Source organism: Poecilia latipinna, unplaced genomic scaffold (assembly GCF_001443285.1).
Source record: "Poecilia latipinna isolate Pla-1442-1.1 unplaced genomic scaffold, P_latipinna-1.0 Scaffold197, whole genome shotgun sequence".
NCBI lineage: Eukaryota > Metazoa > Chordata > Actinopteri > Cyprinodontiformes > Poeciliidae > Poecilia > Poecilia latipinna.
The window spans coordinates 790835-802857 of record NW_015112813.1 but is presented as its reverse complement, the minus strand read 5'-3'; the positions used below and the strand labels follow the sequence as shown (position 1 = coordinate 802857).

Genomic DNA, 12023 nt, shown 5'->3' with positions numbered 1-12023 from the left:
TCAAAATGCCACAACTTTTCTCATCAAAAGTTAGGTCTCCCTCATTAGGAGATATGCATTTGCTGTCCACATGTGACTTCATGTGGTGCAGGAAGCAGTTCACCAAAAGGGGGCAGGGAAGAGGACAGGGTCCTGGAATAATCATGAAAACTCCTAAATATTTCCTATACTCCACACCGGTAATCAAATCATGCCATATGCATGGTCCTTATGTATAAATTTGAGAAAAAAGAAAGAAATAACCCATTTTGAATGCATGTCAATAATTCCTGGCTCCACTTAAAAATTTAAATTATACCAGAATCACATATTCAGATCAAAAATTAAGTGACAAAGGACTACAAAATTACCAAAAGCATTTAATGCCTACAAAATTTAAATAATTTTTACATTTGAAAAAAAAAAAATCTTAGTGATTATTAGTTTATTATTTTATGAAATTGACTTAAAACATATCTGAACAACACTACTAGTTTTTAATGCTGCATACCAGTAATAGTCATGGGCTTTGTCTGCCCACAACTCAAAACTTTCTGGGAAGCCCTGAGGGTGAATCTAAACCGTTATTATGGGCTCAGGGTATGAAGGCGAGAGCTTTCAGCCTGGCATCATGTTACATCCACATGTGAAACTCCTATTTTGAGGTAAAACAGGAAGTAGTTTATGGGTCGCTTTGTTGGGAAGCAGTAAACTACTATATCTTAGCCAACAGTACATTCTTACAAAAAGCATTAAAGAAGTCCAAATTAAATAATTTATCTAGCAACATCTTGGGCATCTGGCAGGGAAAACAAAGACATTTGAAACTGTAAACCACCAATGATGCTATTATTTATTGTTTTATTTTTATGAGTGTGTGTTTGATCATCTCTAGTTTGCACTGGGCTTAGAAAAAAGTAAATATTTAAACAATTAGTAATATCAGAAAAGAGAGCATTTTCAAATCCTTTTGTATGAGACATTCATAAAGACAGTAATAGACCAGTCAAGCCTAAATTTGATTATTCTACATCAGCTATGGATTTTATGCACAAATGAGTGATTTTTAAACTTCAACTCAAACTGTAAAAATCTAAAATAAGGCATTGCTAAAATGTAATTTTCTTATTGTGCATCATATCTTTCTGTAAGCTGGATGCATCTTTACACCTCTACTATTTAAAGACATGCATTTTGTATTCAAATGAAATCAAGGGTGATGTACTTAGAATACATCTTTTCAACACAAATGGAGATAATTGGTGCCAACACAGACTTATCAGTGAGCACCTAAACCACAGGACAGCTGTGGAAATTACACTCTCAGTAATAAAACTTGTTAACTCCAACAAGATAATAAGTGGTAAACAATCACCAGAGCCTGCTGCCAAAATGATGCCATTAACAACTCAACAGAATGCCATCAGTGCAAAGATGAGTTTTAAAACCAGGCTTTGTTGAAAGATTACATCCTGTCAGGCAAACCACAGCATATTTCATGCAGACTACAAATATGTAAGCGGGGTGGAGCCCTAATCACAAGTCATCCTCTCAGATTTGATTATCTGTCCTGCTCAAGATGCCCAATGAAAAACTCCTGAAATATAATCCACATACATTAGATGCTAACAGAAGCCCTTAAGGTGCTTTGTGGTATGCGTAAGAGAAATAAGAGTGAAGCTTCAGATCTCCTCCACACTTTTCCACTGCCTCTCTAATACAGACACCCACCTACAAGATTTATCCTAAAATCAATTCATGCAGCTCATGTGGAATGGAAATGTTTGTGTTCTGTTATCAAAGCTCTTGCTATATCTGTGTATAAACAACAGGGAACGTAGGGGGGGGGGGGATCTAGCACACTTTCTATGCTGATTGAAACTGCAGCTCACCTTGTTAAAAAGCATTCTCAGATGTACTGAGGAAATGCATCAACACTAGAAACATCTTCCAGAAGAAACAAGTTTGTTTAAAGTAGCATCGTACTACGAGTCTTGTTATACTTCTTTCTTTTAACCTCTAACTCTTTGTGAGGACTTAAAGGGATTCTAAACCTCAGAATCTACAGATGGATTTGGAGAATAATAATGTAGCATATTGTAAGGAATTGAAAATGCAGATAAAAGACAAAAGGATTTGTTTAAAACAAGCAGAGCATTTCTAGAGAGTCATCCAGGATAAAGAACAGGCTCATTACAGAGGCCATTACCGGCTGAAAAAGAGGTTTGAAACCAAAGAGTGTCCACTGAATTAAACACGCTCACCTCCATTATCTTTAACGACCACTGAAAACTTTACTGAACATAGTTAGCTTCTTTTACTCATTATCTAAATAGTAAGAAATTTTATGAATCATTGAAACAAAATGTTTGGGTTTTTGGAAGTAAACTTTTATTTTGGCCAAATAAAAATTCCTAGAAGATTTAATTTTCCAGAAAGTTGAAATAAGATTGGGTTGGATATAAATATAGATGTATTTTCCTTGGCTTGTGTCAGTGCATCTGTGGTGCTCAATTTACTAACAAGCTGAGTTTTTCTTAATGTTCCTCGTCAAACGTTTGTACTGCTTCAGTAATAGTAGGCTAATATATGACCCATCCAGTAAACTGCACAGATATTTGTCTTTGAAATAACTTTCAGTCTGAGCAGACTGAAAGTTGCTTTCTAGGCGTCGTTGCCAGATTAGAGGATCAGCTGGGTCAAAATTTCTATCAGTGTCTCTCTGATTAGACCTCGGGTCTAATTTCTTAATACCTGAAGATCAAGCTGCTCCACCTCCATCTGATGCTCCTATTAACATCTGCTCTCGGTCAGAAACAACCAATCAGAGCAAGGAGAAGGATCAGCACTGTCAATCATGCTTATGTACTTGCTGCTCAATGTCCTAATGGCGACAACTTACCTTTATGGGAAAAATGTAAAGGCAGGCAGAAGAGCTTGATTTTTTCCAAAGATTATTTTTCTTTCATACAGTCACGACATAGAAAACAGACAATATGTAAAAAAAACAACACACACACAAAAAAAACATATTGTTTATAAAAGCTACCTACTGGAGCTTTAAACTTTTTGCTCTCTGCAATGTAAACTGACAACATCTGACAGAACAGATGAACAAGTAATGAATTGTTTGCAAACTTTTGAAAAACTGCTGCCTTATCTTTCCAAGCCTTTTATAAACTTATAAAGATGCACATGAATTACACAGCCACTGCAGAACACCCAGCACAGTTGGGAGCCATAAACCAGAGCGCTCGTTATTCTCTACTACAATTACTTGAAGCAAGCTGCTCCTTTCTATGCCACTTCCTAGTTCCAATGTGAAGGTGGGTAGAGCCCCTGGTGGTTCAGAGTTACTGGGTCAGCTAGCAGTCAGAGAAAGATATTTCAGCAAACACACACCTGTTTCTTCCTGATTTCTCACACACTGACCCTGCCCTTGTCCTATGAAGTTGAAGCTAAAATTAGAATTCATGAGGGAGGCAGCCTGAGGGATTAAAGAAACTGCAATGCAGCAGTTCAGAGAAGGGACCTTCAGTTGGTAAATATACTGTTATGTACTGGTAGTTTATTGTGATTTCAATTTAAAAATTGACTTGATGGCATTCAAAACTCAGTCCATCTTCTTTTGAATTAAAAATCTGCATTTTGGGGGAGCAAACATAGATTTATTTAATTTCTTCTGCAATTACAAATAGCCAAATTTTGGTATATTATACCAAATATTCTAATACTACAGCAAATGTAACAACCTAATGTAAACCAAATAAAAGAGTTGTACATAAAGCACAAATATTAAAGTGAAATGGTGACATGTATGCAAAGTGTGTGCAGATTTCTCTATAAAAAAAAGAAGTGTTTGAATGCCTCCATTAGTTATTGAACCACAGCATCTGCCATCTGAAGATAACAGTGGGTCTTTATCGGTCAGCGTGTTCACAGACTATACAAGCGTCCAGAGGGAATCGAGGACACTTTCTGTGAAAGGATGCGTGTCAGTGTGGTAGCCAAGCAGACAAAAGGACCTATCGTATCCAGAGGTTTATGTTGTAAGGTCACTTTCATTTTCTCAGGAGATGCACTTCATTTTCAGGTCATTAAACAAAAGGGGCGAGTTGTTTCTCACTGCGTAGCTAATGCAGGCTTATCAGGATAGTTGCCTAACATTTCTAATTGCTTGGAGAACCATAAAGCACTATACAAGCAACTAATGCAGAATTTCAAATTTATTTAATTTGCTTAAATACCAACTCAACAAAGCAAAGTTGAAAGTGTAAAGTTACAGTAAAAAGTAATTGTGTTTTGATGTATTGAATTAAAGTCTGTGCACTCTAAAATCCATTTTGGTTTTCTACTAATCGAGATCAGCTCACTTCGGTAACAATAGGCCAACAAAACCACATCATCTAGAGATGCAAAGATTACAATATTGTGATCATTTTCTAATGAGACAACATTGGAATAGTATTCATTCAAACCGTTCTGCCACAAATGGTGATTAAAAAGACAAAGTCAAACTATCTGTGCAAACGTGCTGTAAAACAGGGTTTAAATGATTCAATCAATGATAAAAGGCTGACATTTTAAACTCTCTTGCATCTTACATTGGGGACTAGCATAGTAAGAATTACTAAAACAGCATCATCTGTATTTTAGATTAATGAAATGTTGCCAAAACCAGCGTGGTTTTTGACAGACATTTTATAAAATCCAACTGATAAAATGGATTTTATCAGCTTTTTTTTGCATCTAAAGTCTCGCTCACTCCGACTCTCCTTCAGCAACAATACATTTCAGATGTCAACTTCTTATATCTTGTCTCTTAGTCCAACTTATTTTTCAAGCACCTGACTGATACTGTAATGGCAGACAAAGAGTCATCTCTACTTAGTAACTGCACCCATTCTCTAAAGTATTTTGACCAGTTAAACATGGTAGTAGATATATATATTGCTAATTTGATAAAAATCTGATTTTTGAATGTCAGACCAATTGCTAAGTCTGATTGTCTGATTCTGCCCACCAGCTGATTTCTTGGTGTATAATGTAAAGAAAAGAAAAAAAAAAAAGCTCAGGACGTGTACAGTCCCAAACCATACACCCTCTAAATAAATCCAGTACACAAACACCACAAACGGCATCTGGCATAACAGAAAGCCTTGGCTGCTTCACAGTGCAGTCAAACGTACCCTACCTTAGCCTAAAGCACTTCTTCCCTGTTCAGAGAGATGAACTGGGAGAAAATAATAAACTACAATGGCTGAACATAACTCTATATTGCGTTTCAAAATTAAACCAGTTTTAAATAATTAATTTCAGCTTGATTTTACATAAAAGCCAATGCAAACAACAATCATAACAAATGACAAAGCTAATTAGAAGTTGAGATGGTTATTTTTGAATCCCAAGATGCTTTCTTTATCAGATATCATGTCAGTGAATTACCTACAATTTTGAAGATATACAAAAAACATAAGAAGCTCTTGGTGAGAGAATCCATAAAAGTATTGCATTGTATTTCCACAATCAGCCACATGGTGGGACCCTTGCACACTGAATAGAAGAAATATACAGCAGATAATTCTTTACTTTGCTTTTTTACCAGGTTTTGTTTTCACAGATATTATTTAGACTACTGATGGTGTAAAGAAATTGTATTTGAGTTTCATCAACTGATGTATTTTGCTGCTTTTCTTCTGAGTTATTTTTAGACTAACCCTAATTATTAAGGCAGACTCATTATGACTGCACATGTTTGTGTGCTCCACATGTCATAATCTCCAGATGGATTCAAAGATATGTTTATTATTGTGTTGTTGGCCATCTATATTAAGCACTGGCAGCCAACTTGTAGGACATGGACTTTGGGAGGAACCAGTTTCCAGAAAAGGCTTATGAGCCACCCGCCTACTGGGACGAGACAGACGGACCCTTCAGTTGGCCACTTATGACTCCACATATGGCCTGCATGATGTTCAGCAATGACACCATTTCATTTCATGAAGGAATTCTTGGTCAAGTTGTTCTATTGGTTTGAAAATGTAAAAAACTAGGATGATCTACAAACAAATTTCCTCGTCAAAAGGCTAAATCAAAGCCAATTTCTGCTTTTTTATGTTAACAGCAGGCTACACTTTTGTCTTTTCACAGATAAAACAAAAAATCTGCTTTCCAGCAGAAGACCAGCAAATATCAAATAATTTGAAATAAGATGACAAAGCACCAGTCAGCACTGACAAGTACTTTTTATTCTTGATGCACACAAGTTAGAAAAACCCACTTTAGTTAGAAATAGCTTAGTAGAAGTATAATTTAATATTTAAAATAGACCCATCGACTTATTTACATCAGGGCTCCAACACCTTTAACATTTCCATCCAACTAGTGAGCTCCTTTTTAGAATATGTACAGTTTATACATTCCTCTAACACAGAGCACCATTTCTCTTATCCACACTTTAAACTACAAAAGACAAAAGAACATGATTTTCCAATGAGTCAAATGCATTGATCCAAGAAATTCAGGAATCAGCTACCAGGAAATAGCTGTTTGACTAAACACACATATTTGAAGTCAGAGCAAAAATTAAAAAAACTTAATATCGGAAACTATGAAAAAGAAAGCTGGGTGACGACCCAAGTTTTTCTTGACACCATGAGTATTGAGAAAGATTGCAACGAATCTGAAAAAATAAAAGACGCCTTTCTGTTAGACCAATCATATTACAACTAATGTGGGCAGCCTGAAATGGAAGGGTATGGAGTTTTTTAAAAACTAATATCTATATTTTAAGAAATAGCTCTCTAGTTTTAGAGATGCCTACTGGTTGAAGGGAGAAAAATAAATGGGTAACAATGTGTTATGCTTCTTTTTTTTTGTCCTAAGTGAATGTAGTCCATCTATAGCGTGACCTTGGTAACAGAAAAGAAACACATTTTCCAGCTGCGTCCAAGCATTTCTACCCGGTTGGCACCAACTGCTTGGCACTCTATACAAAGACGGCAAATAGAGTGGATCTGTGGCATAAACAAGCCAGTGGGTGGAAACATAAACATTTGAGATTGCCCACTTTTTTCAGTGTTCACACATCTCAGAGCATTTATAGCAACAAAAATCGCCGTGATGTCTCTCGCAGATCTGTTCTACATCCCAGTCACCCAGCTTGTGTTCATATATCCAGCTCCATGTCTCCCTTTCTTGTCTCCGCGTCCACCCTCTTTACTTTGGACTACTTATTCCCTTATTATTTTCTGGCTTGATTCCCAAGGCAGATGGTCCTTACAAGCAGATGCTCCCCACCCAATCCACATGAAGGAACAAACAAAGGCTGGAAGCAAAGCAAACAAAATCTGCTTCCCAGCAGAAGACCAGCAAGTATCAAAGAAACACTTTGAAATAAGATGACAAAGCATCTTTAGTGTAAAATGGACAAGATTAACAACAGAAAAGAGAATTATCAATGAAAATACATTGAAATGATACAAAAAGTGTAGTGACCATTTGTATTAGGCCCCCTTTATTGTGTTACAACAAATCCACTGCAGCCAATTTCCTTCAAAAGTCCTTTAATTAGTCAGCAGCCGAAAGTTCACCTGTGTGTAATTAAGGTTTATGAAAACATGAATGGAAAAGACACGGGACAGAGGCAGAGGTCCACCATTCAACAGGATAACTACCATAAATAAAGCAAAACCTGGTGCCCATCTCCAGCAACCATCAGGTGAGACCCAGGCTTCACTCTGGACAGGTCACCAATTAATCGCAGGGCAACACAGAGACACAAAGAACTGAACTATGAACACAGACAATTTAAAGAGATCAATTAACCTTGGTCATGTTTTCTGAACTGCTGGAGGAAGACGGAGTACATGGAGAGAACCCATGGATGCATAAGGAGAACCTACAAACTCCATCCAGAAAGACCGTTCAAAACCAAGACCTTCTTGCCAACTGCACCACTGTGCAGCTCAGTTTGCCAACACAAACTTTTCAATTAAAGGACATTAAAGCTACAAGTCAAGCAAAAAAAGGAAATATTTATGTGTAAAGAAAGTCACTGATGACAGTTTGCCATGAAAGGCAGAATGAAAAGAAAGGGAAACGAATGCAAAGATGTTACGGAAGTTACGATAACGATTTAAAAGAGTGTCAATGTAAAGAACTGTTGCACTAAGGAAGCAGCTGTTAGGAACAAACCTCATGGCTCAGTAGATCAACAATAATCTTAATAGGTGGTTGTAAAGCATAAAACAAATTCTCCGATTACACCATGTGGGACTTAGTGAAGAGTAAATGGTAAGGAACTGAGGAATCACAATGATTTAGAAAAGAAAATGCAAACATCTGCTCATGTTTTTAAACCCTAAGTTTGCAGTGCTCATGATATTCCTCCCCACCTAAATTATAAGAAACGAAAATAGAATAAAGCAAAAAGCAATGTAGACCATACTACTGGAGGCAAACTTTGTAATAATGACTACACATATTCAAGTGGGGAAAAAAAGCTTGGATATTCATAAATTCACCCAAAATATATTTAACCACAACAAACGACAAAACATCTTCATTTCCTCCAACTGTGTGATCCTACTTGTGCACATTTACAGTCTGGATTGTTTATCCCTTCATGACTAATGCATTCGTTTGTAGAGCTTTACTCCTTAACGGCACTTAGATCTGTGCATGCAATGAGCATTGTTTCTCATTTTTACAACATGTATGGAAATTGCTGGTAACGAGAACACACCATTTTCCTAATAATGACTCTGAAAAAGACCTAAGAGCACAAAATAAATGTCAAATCGGGTACAAATGCAGAATCTGTAATTCTTATCTTTAACACGAGATAATGAGAAGTCAGTTAGGTGAGCAAATAAACATTTTCCTGAGTCAGGCATAATGGGTAGTTAACTACCTTCTGGCTTATGTGAAACAATTGAGGAGCCTGAGGGGAAGCTATGGACTCTAACCGAGCCATCATTTTTCTGAATGAAAGCCAAAGTACTGCAGAGAGGGGAAACCATCAGAGAATTAATGCAAATTATGTGTGCACATATTCAGAAAAAGTACTTTAAAACTCGTTTATATCCAAATAATTTGCTGAGATTAGAAGACAGTCAAATTATATAAAACATAATGTTAAAATATGAAACTAGGATGTTTTATATGACATAGTATGTCATTATTGAGTTGCAATAGCAAATAAATATGAAACAAACAACATTCTTTTGCCGTTTAGCGTTGCTTTCGATTATCGTAGAGAACCACAGTAGTTTTAATATTAAAGCTGAATTTTACCCAAAAAGAATGGGTTCTGCTGCTGTGCCGTTTTTTTTTTTTTTTTTTTTTTACATTAATGAGTTTCTGGGACACTGTGGACCCATCTCTGCATTTTATTATGCAAACAAAAGAAAATGCAGACACAGAGATGTTGTTTATGAAGCTATGTAAATAAACAGACCCAGTTCTGTCACTTGATTGTGAACTAAAATGAGGCTTTATGAGGATTATAATTTCTTCTAATTCACAATTTTCATTTACGTTTCTATTTCTACTCATATTCCACTTTACTTAAACGCGTTCCCTCAATAAAAACTTCAAGATGTCTCTTAAATACAAAGGAACCAAACGTCATTTGTACACACCTGAGATATTAATTACAGCAAAACTACAACTGTCATATGATTAGTTGTATTTTTGAAGTAGGATTTTGTGGGGTAGTTACTAGCAGTCAGTGTCCTACCTGCAGCAGATCACGGCCTGAGCACCTTAGTTTATATCAGGGGTCTCAAACTCCAGTACTCAAGGGCAGCTGCCCTGCAGCTTCTAGATGTGCCACAGGTACCAAACACTGGAATGAACTGGTTTAATTACCTCCTCCTTGTGTAGATCAGTTCTCTGTTGCTAATGACCTAATTATTCTATTCAGGTGTGGTGCAGCAGAGGCACATCTAAAAGTTGCAGAACAGTAGCCCTAGAGGACTGGAGTTTGAGACCCCTGGTTTAAATAAACAGACATAAATACTTTTTTTCTGTTGTAAAATAAGCAACTGGATCATGCATCAGTGCTACGGCACGATAAAAAATACATCTGTAGTATTCTTCCATGAGTTATAACAAAAATACTAAAGTACTACAGCCTATGGTTTCATACAACATAAAAAGGTTGTATGACAGCTTGTAGAATAGAAATATAGGATATGTCTATTCTATTTACAAGAAATACAGGAATTAAGATTTCAATAGATTTTTAACCCATTAAGATTCATCTATAAGACCAAATATGGGTCTACTTAACAGACACATACCATAATATCCTATTTAAGCATATAATTATGTGAAAAATATTGTTGTGTAAGCACACTGAGTGTTAGCTTATGTGTGTTGGTGAACCATTATGGCTCCTCCAATCAAGCTGCTCATATTGTTGGCGCGTCATCTCCTGATTAACGTTATTACTTACACCTGTGTCCTCCCCTCTTCAACCCAACTCCCAACGAGTTTTTTTTTTTTAAAGTCAGTTCATGAAGCTTCATAAATTTAACATGCGTCATTGCCTATTTATTTCTGCAGAGAAGGCAAAAGTCCAGACATGACAGAAACTTATTGAAAAAAGAAAATAAACCGAAATTTAGGAAGCAAACCTGAGCAAAACATAAAACAAATAGGTCAATTCAACATTGCCTGTCAGAAAATAAAAGAAAGTTAACTGATATTATTAACATGTAAATGAGTTTATAAATTCCAATTCTTTAAAAAATAAATTGGCGAAAAAAAAAAAAAAACTTTCCCACAATGAATCTTCTTACACGAGGCAATATTAAAGTGACTGGTGTCTGACAGGCGTTTATGTCAAACCAGCTGCATGCCTAGAGCCAGCAGACGGATAATAAATTAATAAATAATATTCACAACAATGGCAAAGAGGCTAAAACATGCCACATCTGTCCTACCAGTTGATGAAACCGCAGCATCCACGCGGGCAGAAACTGTCACCACTCTCTTTGCATCCATTCCAGAGAGGAGAGGAACTGGCTCCAGTCTTAAATGTTTTGTTTCTAAGCCACGGGAGCTTTAACCAAGCTGAAAGTGAGGGAGCGGATGAGAGACGAGGACTTGCTGCTCGTTCTTAACTCAAGTTTCGTTGAGGGGCGCAGGTTTGTGCACGCGGTTCTCTCAGACACGAGCGAGAGCAGGCAGGCGCGTACACCGGAAGGTGATGACGTTGACGTTGGTCGGACCGTAGATTCGCGTTCTTAGTCAACTGTGAGGTGGAAACGTCGTAAAACCATTTTTAACCTCAAGTTACAGGCGCAAGAGAAGTATGTCTACCAGCTCTCGACATCTAGAAACTAAAAAGTTCCTAATTTGCAAGATAGATGAAGCTCAGTCTCGTATGAAGACGTCGATTTTCAAGCATTGACTATTAACTCATGAATAAGAGGGTTCAAAGTGTGGGTCGTGAACCATTTGTAGCTCCTGAACTGATTCTCCTGGGTCCAGTTCCAAAATGACACAAATTTGACCCACCAGCACAAATTGATCCAGATGGAAGCTTTTAATATTTTCCATAATGGAAAAGTATTTGTGTTTTTATAGCCAAGTGTTTATTGTAAGTAGCTCCACATATCCACAAAACTTCACTCAAAAGCAGACTTCAGTCCACCCAAATCTACCTTTTATTAAAGCATTCTTAAATAGTTATCAAAATTCTGTAACTATTGTTATGAAAAGGCTAAATTTGTTGCTATTTCACCCTCACACTCAATAAATTATGGATAAAAAAAAACAAAAAAACAATTTTTTGATCTGTGAGTGCTTTGCTTGACAACCTTGGCACCTGTGACAAAAGTTTTGGACAGTTCCAGATTTTGCCACATTGACCAAAATCATCCAAGTACTGGCTGGAATGTCAGACATGTTTGTCTTAAAATAAATAAAATCTAAACTTTTTGGGTCCCCTGTTCTCAATTTTCTTAGTCTTGGGTCATTATTTAGTCAATTATAAGAACTGACACAGGTCACATCTTTTTTTTCCCAAACCC

General features: G+C 36.6%; 1 long non-coding RNA gene across 1 annotated transcript in view; it reads right to left on the bottom strand.

Annotated features, from left to right (window-relative positions):
* LOC106946588 (uncharacterized) overlaps positions 1–11503 on the bottom strand; it is a 33231-nt gene extending 21728 nt beyond the window's left edge. The window contains exon 1 of the long non-coding RNA XR_001424805.1: positions 10932–11503. This is a non-coding gene — a long non-coding RNA (uncharacterized LOC106946588). The remainder of the gene's footprint in view (positions 1–10931) is intronic.
* Positions 11504–12023: the final 520 nt, after the last annotated feature.